The 16,727-nt window shown below is 36.8% G+C and overlaps 2 long non-coding RNA genes across 2 annotated transcripts; one reads left to right on the plus strand and one right to left on the minus strand.

The window, feature by feature from the left end:
• The first annotated feature begins 910 nt into the window (after positions 1–910).
• Positions 911–7,198, plus strand: LOC100612045 (uncharacterized). The gene is made up of 3 exons (XR_128175.4): positions 911–1,075; positions 4,752–4,881; positions 6,477–7,198. It is a non-coding gene; the product is annotated as an uncharacterized LOC100612045 (long non-coding RNA).
• LOC134807096 (uncharacterized) lies at positions 1,463–14,514 on the minus strand. Its single transcript, XR_010146733.1, has 3 exons — positions 14,430–14,514; positions 2,367–2,491; positions 1,463–1,608 (listed from the first exon to the last, which is right to left on the minus strand). It is a non-coding gene; the product is annotated as an uncharacterized LOC134807096 (long non-coding RNA).
• Positions 14,515–16,727: the final 2,213 nt, after the last annotated feature.

The following is a 16,727-nucleotide window of genomic DNA, read 5'->3' on the forward strand; positions in this document are numbered from 1 at the left end:
TAAATTAAAGTTATGGAGAAAGACATGACTCTGTAGCCACTGTTTTCCAAGAGTAACATTCCAAGGCAGCAACTAGGGAGCCAGCAAAGATTCTGTCCTGTCTACCATTTTCCCATGAATGACATCGTAATAGAACCTCCCTGTCTTATTGCCTTTTCTTATTGGTAACAAAAGATGACAAACTAGGTAATTTATATTAAAAAGTTTATTTAGCTCATAGTTCTAGAGGCTGGAAGTCCACAGTGCTGGCATCTGTGAGGGCCTTCTTGCTGCCTCACCTCATGGCAGAGGGCATCACATGCTGAGAGTGGGAGCAAGGGAGCCAGGGAGAGCTCACATGCACAAGAATAATGCTGCTGTGATAATAAACCCACTCCTGGGACAGCAACATTCATCCTGTCATGAGAACAGAGCCCTCATTCATCCATTCATCTCATCCTAGGGGCAGAAGGATTACATTTCTAACACATGAACTTTTGGGTGACACATTCAATACATAGCACTCCCAAAATATTCACTAAGAGTGAGAGTAAATTGATTTAATTTTGGACTGTTCTTGGCAGTCCAAAAGTAGAGATTTCCAAGTTTTACAATACAGAATTAAAATGATTGAAAAATATTCTAAAAAAAAAAACAACCTGCAGAAGAAAGCTAGAAAATCAGAAGATGAAATATTTTTTAGGCATAAAATATGCATGCAGTTTATAGACAATGGAGACATGCTAACACTTGAAAATGTGCTTCGACATTCTCAAATTGCTTAAGGCTTTTGCAACAAAATAACTTACCAGTGTCAGGCCATGATAGAATATGAGTTCATAATGAATGTTTATGCCTGGGTTTCTGTGACCTAAGTTATGCTGAAGAATATGAGAGACACCACCTTTTAAAAATTTTTACATAGCCTGCGGCCACTGCAATTACTTAATCCCTTTGGAAAATTGCTTAAGCCTGGCATGTTTTGTAATGAACTTTATCTTTTCACTACCAAAAGTCGTAAAAAGTAACTTCGGTGAGGAAAGAAACACAATTGATAATTGAATATTTCAAAGAGATCAGCATTTTAGAAAACTGGGTATGTATTTATATGCTATATCTGACATATGACATGAAAATGACATGTATAATATAATTTTGTTTATACTATTATATATTTTATACATTTTGTGTTATAATACATTTTGAATACATGTATATATATACACATATATATATACACACATACAATATATAGGAAAATAAAATTAAATATTATCAGAATGTTTATTTCTTGATGATGGGAATTTGAGTGGTTCATTTTTTACTTTATTTCTATTGTTATTCATTTGGTATTTTCCAAATTTTGTTCAGTGATTTTGTATTACTTTTACAATGATAGACATTATGTTTGGAGGCAGAAAAAAGAAGGGAACAGACAAGAAACGTTCATTTGAAAATTCTAAATGCAGTACATACCTGAAGTCAAAGTGTCCCCCGTCACTGAAAAACCAAAGCCACCAATATCAAAGAAGCGTGGGCCCTTCCGCCCCCTACTGTCTATCTTCAGTAACTGTCCAGTGAGTCTCCGCCTTTTGTTAGCAGGAATCTAAGAATCTCCTGGGAAGCTTGCTGTTTGCAAAATTAGGAAATCTTGAGCTACATCCTCAGATAATCTGAGGCTGGATACCCTCAAACTATACTGTGAGAAACATCACCACAATTAAGTTACATGACGTGATCACAGCTATAGTAATAAAATCAGAAAAAATATGGACATCATATTTAGAAACACAAATTGGCAACGAGATTTCTTTCAGTTTTAAAAAAGTGTATTAGTATATAACATAATATAGTATGTATTAAAATAATATACATTTAAGGGTATATAAATATATGCTTAGTACACATTGTCAGTATTAATATCAATACATTACCTTTTATACATATGTATGTGTGTATGTTTGTGTATTTATGCACATGCAGCTTTATATTTGCCTATGTAGTTGTATATATGTAGAGTGCATAGTATAGTGTGGATGTGTGCGTATGTGGTATGCATGTATAGTATATATAGTACACACACACAGAGTCCTGCACATACACACACAGAACCATGCATCGTTTAACAATGGGGATACATTCTGAGAAACGCATCCATAGGTAATTTTGTTGTTATGCAAACATCATAGTGTGAACTTTCACAAAACTAGACAGAAGAGCCTATTACACACCTACTGCTGCTAGGCAACAAACATGTACAGCCTGTTATTGTCCTGAATACTGTAGGCAATTGTAACACAATGGTATTTGTATATCTAAACATAGAAAAGATACAGTAAAAATATGGTATAAAAGATAAAAATGATGCACCTGTGTAGGACACTCACCATGAATGCAGCTTTCAGGACTGGAAGTTGCTCTGGCTGGGTCAGTGAGCGAGTGGTGAGTGGATGTGAAAGCCTTGGACATTACTGTACGCTACTGCAGACTTTACAAGCACTGTACACTTAGGCTACACAAAATGTACAAAAAAATTTTCTCTCATCAATAATGAATTAACCTTAGCCCCCTATAACTTTTTTTACAGTATAAACTTTTCACTTTGTTTTAACTTTCTGACTCTTGTAATTACACTCCACTGAAAACACAAATCCACTGTACAGCTGAAGAAAAATATTGTCTCTTTTTATATCCGTATTCTATAAGCGCTCTTATATTGTTTAATTTTTTAATTTTTAAACTTTTTTGTTAAAAACTAAAACACAAACCACACAATAGCCTACACCTACACGGGGTCAGGATCACTATCACTGTCTTCCACCTACATTTCTTGCCCCATTGGAAGGTCTTCAGGGGCAACGTCACGCATTAAGCTGGCATCTCCTATGATGACAATGCCTTTTTCTGGATAGCTCCTGAAGGAAGTGCCTGAAGCTGTTTCACAACTGACCTTTTAATAATATATTAACATAAAGAGTACAATCTAAAATAACAATAAAAACTATAGCATATTAAACTAGTAACCTAATCATTTATTATCATTGTCAGGTATTATGTGCTATACCTTATTGTATGTGCTGTATTTTTATATGACTGGCAGTGCAGTAAGTCTGTGTACACAAGCATCACCACGAATACAGGACTAATGCATTTTGCTACAGTCTTACAGTGGCGACTGCCTGATGAGTTGGCAGGAGTTTGCCAGCTCCATTATAATCTTGAGGGATCACCATGGTATATGTGGTCCTTCGTTGAACAAAACGTTGTTATGCTGTACACGACTGTATGTACTTTTACAAATAATGCTGCATTTGTCTTTTTAGAAATTATCAAGATCCTAACCTGTGATTAACATCTGCATTTTAACTCTAAAGCTGATAAAAGCTTTTCCTCATTTTGAAGTTATTTGAAGTTGCAGGTTTTTTAAAAGATGACATATATAAGTTCTTAAAAATCATTATTTACTAAATTCAGCATTTCTTCTGAGCTAAGTTTAATACTGTAAAATCTCAGAAGCAATTTATTTAAAGTCAGTTAATGACTTTGAAGCCAAATTCCTTTTTAAAATACGCTCTCAGTTGCAATTGAACACAGTTACACGTGCCTCTTTGAAGAAAAACGTAGGCACAGTGATAAATGCAGTGTTGCCTCACCCATAACCAAATAGAAATAGCTGCATCAACATTCCGAGCCCAGGACAAATAGGACTGAAAAGAAAACAAGAAAAAATCATCAGTTTGGCAGCAAATCCACTGTCACTATACTCCCTGGCACTTGCCTTTGGCCTGGAAAGCACTTGTCAGTAACGGCTTCTTTGTTTTCTGAGACGTCACCTGTAAATACTGAAATATTGAAACCTAGTCCAGGCTTTGATACCGCATTCTTAAACCTGTTTTGAAAACCTGAGATAATTGCTTTAAAAATGCCTTCATCTATCTGTTATTTGATTTAGAAATACATTGGATTAGGTCTTATAAGTCAAGCAGAAACTTGTCTTTTTTTTTTTTTTTTTTTTTTTTTCTAGATGGAATCTCACTCTCACCAGGCTGGAGTGCAGCGAGAAATCTCGGCTCACTGCAGCCTCCGACTCCTAGGTTCAAGCAATTCTGCCTCAGCCTCCCGAGTAGCTGGGATTACAGGTGTGTGCCACCACACCCAGCTAATTTTTGTATTTTTAGTAGAGACGAGGTTTCACCATGTTGGTCAGGATTGTCTCGACCTTCTGACTTCGTGATTCACCTACTTCAGCCTCCCAAAGTGCTGGGATTATAGACGTGAGCCACCATGCCAGGCCGAAACTGGCCATTTTTAAACATACACATTTGTCCTTTATGTGATGTTCTCCTGGTGCTGAATCTGTCTGCCATTCCCAGATTGTGGAGTTAGGGCGTGAAGTTCCTGAAGTCATTTCTAGGATGGACTCCGTATCCTATATTCATCACAATTGATGCTGTAACCACAGCATGAGATGCTGTGAAGAACAAATGGGATAAATAATGTGGAAAGGCTATGAAACGAGTGAAGCCCCATGTAAACAACTGGTACCAAAAGCTTCTCACTGCTACTGAATTGGAAGAATTAAGAAAGAGGTGGATGTCAGCTTTCTTTCCTCTTCTAGTCGATTCACTTTTCCCCAAACGCCTGGTGAAATGTGACTCTCGTGTGTATATTAACTGCAAGAGTGTCACAAACACTGCCTTCCACTATGCCTCTGTGGAGCGAACTTAACAGTAAAATTTAATCTAAAAATTTGTCTTGTCTTTTTTATGCAGCTTTTTGGATTGGCTCACAGTTTTCCTACTTTTCTGTCCTGTCAGTTGAGAAGAATACATTTCAAGAGATGCTCTTGGAAAACACGTTTGATGGAGAAGTTGATTTTTGCAACCTGTATGCAGTAGTCAGGTACTCTTGGTTCTTGGTATAAATTAGACATATAACGGAAAATTCTATTCTATTACTAGAACTCTCTGGAGCCCCAAAGCAGGGTCCCTAACAGAAACTGCATCTCTAGGGGACCTAACCACTGTTAGAATTTGGGGCCACGGGGTGAGGAAGGCATGAATGCCACCCCCTGTGCTAATATCTCCCTCCTCCCTCCTACCACATGGGAGCCCAGGCAATACAATCTATAGAAATCAGCTTCCCTGACTGAAAAATTACATAGGAAAAGAGAAGAATTAATGCAAGTAAATTAAAGAAACCCAGCACACCCCTAATGTGTACTATATAGCTGTTTATAGGCATCCCTAAATCAATCAAGAAGGTGTGCCTGACACTTTGTAGATTTCTTGAAAGATTTCCTTTCTCTGCACATCTCTGTCTCCCTCTCTCCCTCTCTCTGAGTCTCATCCTCCTCTTCATTCTTTTCTCTTCTGCCCCTTCCCTCTCCATGCTATCTCTTGCTCTTCTCCCTTCCTTACCCTCTCTGTCTCTCCCCATCTTTACTCATTATGGCTACTTTGCCTGACTACTCTTGAGCTATTTTGACTTGGACTAGAAAAGAAAAAATGAGAGCCAACAAAATGGAGCAAAGAATTTGCCCTTTCTCCTGAACATTAGGATCTTTGGTGATTTATGTGTAGCTTTCCTAGGATAATATGAGACTCATGTTTACAGGGAACATGGAAATCCAGGAAACAGAGACAGAAGTCACCTTCCTTTCCCCCCACTCCCTCCAATTGCATCACTGTACTGGACCCATGAATAGACACCAAGGAGGCAGGCGCGGTGGCTCCCGCCAGTAACCTCAGCACTTTGGGAGACTGAGGCAGGCAGATCACCTGAGGTCAGGTGTTAGAGACCCCCCTGGCCAACACGGAGAAACCTCTTCTCTACTAAAAATACAAAAATTAGCTGGATGTGGTGGTGCACACCTGTAATCCCAGCTACTTGGGAGGCTGAGGCAGGAGAAACACTTGAACCTGGAAGGCAGAGGTTACAGTGAGCAGAGATCACACCACTGCACTCCAGCCCGGGAGACAGAGTGAGACACCGTCTCAAAAAAATATAGACAGCAAGAGCCCACTGTGGGTTAGGCTCTGTGCCTGCTGCCAGAGGGTCTCGGGGCCAAACGTTAGTATTCAGTGGCAGAGGTGAATAAGTGACTCGATGGACAAAAGTCATGTTATGGCAACTAAACTACTTTACATGCTGGAAAACAACCAGATTTTACTCATATTATCTTAAGAGATCCAAGTGTTTTTGTGAACAAAATAGCCAAGAACACAGTGCTGCAACATCTCCTTTTTAGCTAATTTACCAAAGGTGTATGCCAGATAAGAATATGTATATAAGGTCACTTTATAATCTATATTTGGCAGTGGCTATGCAAATAATTGTAGTTTTGATATGAATTGATCACCGTAGCAGTGACCTCTCCTACTCTGTGGCCATGCGTGGATGTGAACTCTGTAAAGAGGGAGAGAACTAAAAGCATCAGGGCTGGCTGCTGGACTGGACTCCTCCACTCCGTTCGTGTTTCCTTTTCTTTCTTGCAGAAGAGCCGTCCTCTGGCAGGTATGTGAAAGAATTGCCCATGAGGAGTGAGAGGCTACTTCGCACACCTCGCGGCTCAGCTCCCCGGAGACGGCTTTACAGGCACACAAGCCCCTCTCCCAAGCCATCTGCCAGGAGCCCCATGAGGGCACACAAGCACAGCGCCTGCATCAGAAGCCCATGGGTTTGCCTATCACATGTCTTGTTTTCTCCTGATCTGTGGCTCACAGGCTCAGCGTGACCCAACCTCCTAGATTTCCCCGTCAGTGCTATTTGCAGTGCCCCCAAGCGCTTTCCTCCACTCCAGTCCCTGAGCGCATGCCAACGGCCCTATTTTCAGCCACCCCTCTCCATGACTCTTGTCTGTCTCTAGCTGACAAGCAGATTATCTCTTCTGTCCACTTTGTTTGCCAATGTACTTTGGCACCATTGAATTCCAACACATGAAGTAAACTGAACTGTGTACAATGCTGAGCACACACGTGGTTTGGAGAGCAGCCCCTTGTCAGGATCCAAAATGTTCCCAAGCCTTGTTGATATTTGGGTCACTGCAGAGCTCTGAGTCCCCCTTCCTTTCTAATCTTCTTCCCTTCAACTCATTCTCAATTTCTCTCTCTGAAACCACCTGTGAACACACTTATGCTTTCAAATAGATGCATACTGTTCATGCTTATATTTTTCTGTAACCGTCATATCTAATAAATACTTATCATCCAGGAAAAAATGTTGTTGGGCAATAATAACATGCTAAATAATGGCAAGTCCATTATCATATTTTTGTAGCAGTATTTCCTTTACTTGTCACACACACTTGATGGAAAACTTCAAAAAGTTAGTTTGAAGCAGTCTTTTCAGAAAACAAAACTGAGTAAAATCATTTACCATCGTTCAAAAGAGCAGTCCCCAATATTAATAGTAGCAGGGACCTACTGTGTCCACGGATGTGGTAGGTGGGGGATGGTTTGGGGATGAAACTGTTCTTCTCAGGCATTAGATCCTCATAAACAGCACCATCTAGATCCCTGGCATGCGCAGTTCACAGTAGGGTTTGCACTACTGTGGGACTCTAATGCCGCAGCTGATCTAACAGGAGGCAGAGCTCAGGCGGTTGTGCCCAATTGCCCACCACTCACCTCCTGCTGTGCATTCCTTACAGGCCACGGACCAGTACTAGTCTTTAGCCTGGGGGTTGGGTACCCCTGATTTAAAACCCTTTTTTAAAGATTGGCACAAGTATGCCTGTTTTTGCTGTAATTATATTAACTGCATATCTGTACACTATCCCGACTAGCCTGGCTTTTATTTCTGCTTCTTCACTTTGGTGACTTCTGTCTCTGTTTCCTGGATTTCCATGTTCCCTGTAAATATGAGTCTCATATTATCCTAGGGAAGCTACACATAAATCACCAAAGATCCTAATGTTCAGGAGAAAGGGCAAATTCTTTGTTCCATTTTGTTGGCTCTCTTTTTTTCCTTTCTAGTCCAAGTCAAAATAACTCAAGGGTAGTTGGGCAAAGTAGCCATAATGAGTAAACACTTAACAGGGCGTTTCTCCCAGCAACTGTCTGCAGATAGCAGTTGCATGAATCATGCAGAACACGTGGATGTCTGTTAGTCTCCAGGGATTACCAGGCTCTGACTCAAGGGTGGAGTTTGGTTACAGAGGCACTTCACATGCCTCAGCAACCTGGGTAATGTCAGTTGATCCTATTATAGGCAGAGGATCAGCAGTATTCAGAACAACGCTGTGTTCATTCAGTTCCAGTCCAAAATTACAGTGGCACAGCCAAATAAATCTAGGTGGCACGGAAAAAGCTACTTATAATAGAAGCTACTGGAAGTCCAGCTTAGCTATGGCTCCAGGCTTAAACAGATTCCCCTGTCAATATCCTATTTGTCACTCCAGGACGGTGTGTCAAAGCAACGGGCTAGGTTTCACCCTGCCCCTGCCTTCAGTTTCCTTGATGTTTAAATGCCTCTGTGCAGGAATCTGTTTGAGAAACAGATCTATTTTTATTCATAATTACTTCTCCATCTGTCTCGGTATTTTCTATAAACAGAGATTAACGTCCTGCGTGTTAACCTATTTTAATCTGTGAACTATTCAGAGCCAAAATGTCTTTTTAAAGAGTAACAAGATGATATGAACATTCTGTTTCACAAGGCAGAGCTGAGCGTTACTGCAGGTTCTTCAAACCATTCAAAGAAGAATGGCTTTAAAAATAAAGTCTAAGGAGCGTTTCACTCACTACCATGAAACTACATATCAGCTTGATTTTTTTAAGCTAGCAGGAAAAAGCGTTCTCGTGAAATGTTTAACGTGGATATTTGTCTTTGTGTGGGTTCTCCCTTTGATGTATTTGGAGGTAATTTAAGAATGAGGGTTTGGGACTGGTAGGGCCTCCATCATTTATTACACAATCTTGAATAAAACCCTGAAGTTCTCATTTATTTAGGTTCTCCATACATAAAATGGGAACAAAAATGCCCAAGTCTAACTGAAATGTTATTGAAAGGATGATATAATGTAATGTGAAAAATATATAAAGAATTGCCCAAATATGTGAAATCCTGTTATAACTAAAGCTAGAGTCATTAGGTGGAACTCAACCATTACTACATAAATAAATGGACATTAAAGACTCATTGACTTCACTAAATCAACATCTGTTAAAAAATTGTATAATATATGCCCTTGTGGATTTTGTGGCAAAGCTGAGGGTCTTTGAAATATAAGAAGTGAATGCTTGCATTGCTCATTTGAAAAATAATTTCTATACCTAGACATGTCCATTTCTAGCTATAAATGATAAAAGTTTGTTTCCTCATTCCACGGCTATATTTTTGTCACATACTGTTTTTTGTTTGTTTGTTTATTGAAACAGAGAATCGCTCTGTTGCCCAGGCTGGAGTGCAGTGCTGCCATCTCGGCTCACTGCAACCTCGGTCTCCCAGGTTCAAGCTAATCTCCTGCCTCAGCCTACCTAGTAGCTAGGATTACAGGCGCCCGCCACCAGGCCCAGCTAATTCTCCTGCCTCAGACTCCCAAGTAGCTGGGATTGCAGGTGTGTGCCATCACGCCAAGCTAATTTTTTTTTTTTTTTGTATTTTTAGATATGATGGGGTTTCCCCATGTTGGCCAGGCTGGTCCCAAATTCCTGACCTCAAGTGATCCACCCACCTTGGCTTCCCAAAGTGCTGAGATTATAGGTATGAGCCACCATGCCCTGCCTGTTTTTTAATATAGATAAAAACATACTATGAAATGAACCATTTTAAAGTGTACACTTCAGTGGTTTTCATGTATTCACAAAGTTGCACATTCATCACTACTATATAATTCCCAAATGTATTCACACAACAAAAAGAAATTCCATACTAGCAGTAACTTCTCCTCTTCCCTCAGCCCTGGCAAACACTAATCTAGTTTTTGTCTCTATGGATATACTATTTCTGGACATTTTATATTTTTTATATTAAGATTTCCAGCTTCTTTATCTTCGATAATGTTTTTAAGATTCAGCCACATGTTACCATGTACCAGAACTTCACTTATTGTGTGGCTGGATAATATTTCATTGTAGGGCTATGCAACACTTTATTTAGCCATTCATTCTCTCTTAAATGGACATTTGGTTGTTTCCACATTTTGGCTATATTTGTTTTTGGTTTCCACATTCTGACCAAAAAAAAAAAAAATGCTGCTATGAACTTTGATGTACAAGTTTTTGTTTGGACATATGTTTTTATTTCTCTAGGGTGTGTATCTACAAGTGGAATTGCCAGGTCATATAGTAACTAGTTTAACCATTTAACTGTCAGACTGATTTCTGCAGTAGCTGCACCATTCTGCATTGTAACTAACAATTAGGAGGCTTCCAATTTCTTCACCTCATCTCAAATACTTGTTATTGCAAGTCTTTTTTATTATAGCTGCCCTAGTGGGTATGAAGTGGTATCTTATTGAGATTTTGACAACGACTAATGACGTTGAACATCTTTTCCTATTTCATGTTTGATAGCCATTCACATTATCTTCCTTAGATAAATGTCTATTAAAATTATTTATTTTTATCATTTGTGTATTTCTTGTGAGCTTATAAATATTCTTTATACGTCTTGAATGCAAGTCCCTTATCACATATATGATATCCAAATGTTTTCTCATATTCTATGAATTGTATTTTCACTCTTAATAATGTCCTTTGATGCACAGACATTTTAATTTTTATGACGTTTAATTTATTTATTTTTCCTTTTCTTCCTTGTGCTTTAGGCATTACATTGTTTTTTAAAAGTGCCTATTCCAAGGCCAGAAATATTTATATCTCTTTTCTTGTAAGAGTTTTATCATTTTAACACATATATTTTGAGTTAATTATATGAGGTAGGAACCCACCTTCATTCTTTTTCCTATGAATATCCACTTGTGCCATTACCATTTGTTGAAAAGATTGTTCTTTCCCCCACTGAATTGTCTTGGTGCCCTTATAAAAACTGGCTTATCTTATATGCCATGGTTTTAAACTCTCAGTTCTAGGTCATTGATTTCTATGTCTATCCTTATACCAGTACCACACATTCTTGATTACTGTAGCTTTGAGATTTTTAAAATCAGGAAGATGGAGTCCTGCTTTGTTCTTTTCAAGATTGTTTTGACTGTTGTAGATCCCTTGTATTTCCATATAAATTTAGGATCAGCTTTTTAATTTCTGCAATAAAAGCCTGCTAAGATACTGACAGAGATTATATTAAATATGTTCAAAAATTTGGGTAGCAAAGCATCTTGTCAATATTTTCCTTCAACACATGAACACAAGATATCTTTATATACTGTTTAGCAGTATATTCTTTGTTTCAATGATAAAACATCATTTTTTCAATGATGTTTTATTGTTTTGGTGAGTAAGTTTTATACTTCTTTTGTTAAGTGTATTTCTAAGTATTTATCATTTTTGATGGAATTAAAAATTGAATTGTTTCCTTAATTTCATTTTAAAATTGTTCTTTGCTTCTGTATATATTCAGCTGATTTGTATATATTAATCTTACATTCTGCAACCTTGCTAAACTCATCTATTTGCTGTAGTATTATTTTTATGCATTCTCTGAGATTTCCTTAAGTTTTAAAATACAAAATATTATGTCATGTGCAATAGAGACTGTTGTCTGGATGTGGTCCATATACTTTCCTTGATGAATTGCCCTGGCCAGAACCTCCAGTACAATGTTAAATAGATGTATTGTCAGGGAGCATCATGGTCCTTTTCCTTGATCCTGGAGGGGAAGCTTTCAATCATTTATTATTAACTGTGATGCTAATTGAATGTTTCTTTAGAAATACTCTTTATCAGGTTGAAGAAGTTTCTTTACAGCCTTAGTTTGTTGAGTGTTTAATTATGAAAATTTTATTTTTTCTGTGTCTACTGAGGTGATAAATGTATTTTGTTGCTTGTTATGTTAACATGATGTATTACACTGATTGATACTCATGTGGTACACCAACCTTGCATTCTTGGATTAAATCTTACTTAATCATGGTCTATACATCTATTTGATGTGTTGCTAGATTCAGTTTGCTGGTGTTTTATTGAGGATTTTTATCAATATTCATAAGGAATATTTATCTGTAGATCTTTTCTTATAATCTTTTTTCTAGTTTTGGTATCAGGGAAATATTTGTCTCATAGAATGAGTTCGAAAGTGCTTTGTTCTCTTCTACTTTTTTGGAAGAGTTTGTGAGTATATACTGTTAGTTCTTCACTAAATGTCTGGTATAATTCACCAGTAAAGCCACAGAGGTATGGCATATTTTGGGGAAAGGTTTAACATAATAAGTTCAATCTCTTTTCTTGTGACAATTCTATTCTGAGGATTTTTTTGTGTAAGTTTTGATGTTGTATATCTTTTAAATAATTTGTCTATTTTTTCTAGATTATTCATTTTTTCATGGCATACACTTGTTAGTAGACATTTCTTATCATTCTTTTTATATTGACAAGGCCTATAGTAATGTCTTCTCTCTCACCCTGTATAATATTAATTCAAGTATTTTCTCTTTTTTCTTAGTTAATTTCTTAGTCATTGTGGGCAGCTCATAAATAGCAAAGATTTATCTCTCACAGTTTTAGAGGCTGAAAGTTAAAGACTAGGATGCCAGCTGGGTTGGGTTCTGGTGAGGGCCCTCTTCTGGGTTGCAGATTGCTGTCTTCGCATTGTTTCTTCACATGGTGGAAAGAGGACAAGAGTTTTTAAGATTCCTTTTTTATAAGGGCTCTAATGCCATTCATGAAGGCTCCACCCTCATGACATAATTACCTTTCAAATACTTCATCTCTTCATACTACCACTTTGAGGGGTAGAATTCCAGCATATGATTTTGGGAGTGTGGGGCACAACTATTCATTCCATTGCAGACAATCTAGCTATAGGTTGTCAATTTTATTGATCTTATCACAAAGAAATAACTTTCAGTTTTGTTGATTTTCTCTTTTGATTTTATAGTCTTTATTTCATTTAGTTCTACTATAATTTTAATATTTTCTTTCCTAGCTTTTGTTTAGCTTAATATTTTTTCTAGTTTCTTAAGGCAGAAGGTTAGGTTATTGATATTTTTAATCTTATTTTTTAATATAGGCATTTACAGCTATAAATTTCCCTATAAGCCCTGCTTTACTTGTATTCCATAAGAGTTGATGTAGTTTTGAAATCATGTACCTCAGAGTACTGATTGACCTTGTAATTTCTTCTTTAATCTCTTGTTTATTTAGGAGTATGTTGTTTAATTTTTAAATATTTGTGACCTTCTCCTTCTTTTATTACTGATTTCAAATTACATTCCATTGTGGTGAAAGAACAAACTTACATGATTTTAATACTTTTAACTTAAAAATAGTTTTGTTTCATCATTGTTTTATAATTTATAATCTTATAGTCAATTCTGGAAAATGTTTCATGCACACTTTAGGTGAATGTGTATTCTTCTGTCATTGAATGGAGAGTACTATACATACGTTTCAGGTCTAATTAGTTTATATTATCTTTAAGTCTTCTATTTCCTGGCAGATCTGCTGTTTAAATGTTCTATATATTATTGAAAGATGGATATTGAAATTGGTAATTTATTGTCGAGTTGTTTCTTCTTGCTTTCAATTCTATTTTTTTTTTTCTATATGTATTTTAGGGCTTTGTTGTTAGGTGCATTTATGTTTTTAATTTTTATATCTTCTTGATGAATTGACTATTTTCTATTATAAAATACTCTTCTGCAGTAACAATTTTTACTTTAAAGTATTTTGTTGGATATTGGCATGACCACTTCGGCTCTCCTTTTTCGACTGCTTGCCTCTTCTATCATTTTTTATCATTTCTTTACAACAACTGTCTTTCCATCTAATGTCTGCATCTTACAGACAGCATAGATCACTTTTTAAAATCTATTCTGCCAATCTTTGACTTTTTACTGGACTATTAATTCATTTACATTTAATGTAATTACTCTTAATATAGCATTCACATCTACCATTTCGCTATTTGTTTTCTAAAAATCTTATGGCTTATACTTTCTGCTATTTCTCTATTACTGCCTTCTTTTTAAATTAAATCATTTTTCAAATATACTATGTTAATTCTCTTGTCATTTTTTAATATTTAGAAAAGTTTCCTTAGTTGTTTACCTGAAGATCACAATTAATATCTTAAATTATGACAAGCTAGTCAGGATTAACACTAATTTAGTTTCAATAATAAAATAAGTTTTACTACTGTAAGCTTCTTCCCTGACTTCTCTTTTGAGCTATTGTCACATTACATCTTTATGCATGCATGTCAAACAGATTAATAATTAGTTTTATGTAGTTGTCTTATAAATCATACAGAAGAAAAATAGTTACACTAGTTGCAAACAAGAATGCATTTATACTGTCCTTTATATTTACCTATTTAATTATATTTACCTGTGCTCTTTATTTACTGCATTTAGTTTTGTGGATTAGAATTACTAACTAGTGTCTTGTCATTCTAACCTACAGAACTACCTTCAGTTTTTTGTTTGTTTGTTTGTTGTTGTTGTTGTTGTGGAGACAGGGTCTCACTCTGTTGCCCAGGCTGGAATGCAGTGATGCAATCTCAGCTCACTGCAGCCTCGACCTCCTGGGCTTAAGTGATCCTCTCATCTCAGCCTCCTGAGTAGCTGGGACTAAAGTGGTGTGCCGCCACACCTCACTAATTTTTAAAAAAGTTTTTGTAGAGACAAGGGTTTGCCATGTTGCCAAGGCTGGTATCAAAGTACTAGGGTCAAGCACTCCTCCCTCCTTAGTCTCCCAAAGTGCTGGGATTACAGGCATGAGCCACTGCGCTCAGCCTTTATTATTTCTTATAAGGCAGATCTTCTAGTGACAAATTATTTTAGTTGTTTTTCTGAGAAATCTCAACTTCTCTTTTAATTTTGAAGGGTAGCTTTTGATGGATACAGAATTCTTGGTTGAAAGTATCTTCTTTCTGCTCTTTGATTATGTCTCCATCTTGTTTTCCAGCCTCTTTGCATCTGAAAATAAGTCATTTCTAAATTTTGTTGAGATTTTTTTCATTCATAATGGATCATTTTTCTCATGCTGTTTTGAAGATTCTCTATTAGTTTTGGCTTTCAACAATTTGATTATAATGTTTCTATGCATAGATGTATGCATTTATTTATAATCTTTTTAGCTTTTTGGATGTGTAATTTTTTAACTATATTTGTTACTTTTGGGGTTGCTGTGTCTTTAAATATTCTTTCTTTCCCTTTCTCTTCTTTATTTCTTGGAATTCCATTTTGTGTATAATGCTGTGCTTATTAGTGTTCCATAGGTTTCTGTGGATAGTTCCGTTTTTCTTCATTCATTTTTCCTTCTGCTCCTTACACTGGATAATCTCAGTTGACTTATATGCTAGCTTGCTAATTTCTTTTATATGCCTGCTGAAACCTCCTGTTGATTTTTTTTATTTTAACTAATGCAATTTTAAACTATAGAATTTGTATTTGGTTTTTAAATATAACTTCTATTTCTTTATTGATTGTCTTTATTTGGTTAGATAGTCTCATATTTTAATTATAGATGTGATTGTGTTTAGGTCTTTGTGAATTGTATTAGCTTCCTAGGATTGCTTAATAAACTACCACACTCTAAATAGCTCAAAACAATAGAAATTTGTTATCTCACAGTTCTGGGAGCTAAAATTCCAAAATCAAGGTGTCATCAGGGTGATGCTCCCCTTGAAGGCTCTAGAGGAATTTATATCCCATGCCTGTCTTCCAACTTCTTGTGGTTGTTGACAATCCTTGTCATTCCTTGGCTTGTAATTGTATGCCTCTGCCTTTACTCTTGTGTTCATTTGGTGCTCTCTCTATATGTATCTGTGCCTAAATTTCCCTCTGCTTATAAGAAAACCAGTCATATTGGATTAGGATCCACTTTAGTCCAGTATGATCTAATTTTAACTAATTATATAGTTAAAGGCCCTATTTTAACAGAAGCTCACATTCTGAGTTTATGAGTGGGCATGGATTTGGGGGTCTTCAACCCAGTTCAAGCATGTATATAATAGTTGACTTAAAGTGTTTTTTGAAAATGGAAATTTTTAATAATATAATGTGTAAACACTGGACATCAGATACTCTCCCTTTCTGGTGTTTGTTGCTGCCACTGCTTGTTTCTCTTGCTGTTTCTTATTAATTAATTTCCCAAACCAGTTCTATAAAGTCTCTGTTCTTTGTCACACGTATCACTGAAGTCTCTGCTTGCTTAGCTTTGTGGTCACCTAATGATTCAAAAGACATTTCCTTAAATGCCTGGAAGTAATCAGTCTTCTAGCCTTTGCTGATGGGTTCTGCATATGAGTTCAGGCATGCCTTCAGGACTCCACCAGGCACTTGGTAATTCTGCCTTATCCTTCACTTTTTGCTTGAGCAGGGCCGAAAGGTGAGCCAGAGGTGAGAGCTTATGGCCATTTCAGATGATTTCTGAGCACGTCCACAGCTGTATGCATATATGTGACTTTCTATTTTCCTAACTACTTTCAATACATGCCCTGCAGAAAGACCGTTGCTCTGAGTAAGCTCTGAGTCAGGTCAAATAAAGGCAAGCCTTGTGAGTAGGGTCTTCCAGGAACCATCAGACAATTAAAATAGTGACGATTCTATTGGAATTGGGTTTTGATGAAGCCCCAAACTTGTTTTGGCCCCCAGTGGCTGGCAGGCTGCTGGTTTTCCTACT

The sequence above is a fragment of the Pan troglodytes genome, chromosome 8 (assembly GCF_028858775.2).
Source record: "Pan troglodytes isolate AG18354 chromosome 8, NHGRI_mPanTro3-v2.0_pri, whole genome shotgun sequence".
In the NCBI taxonomy this organism is placed as follows: domain Eukaryota; kingdom Metazoa; phylum Chordata; class Mammalia; order Primates; family Hominidae; genus Pan; species Pan troglodytes.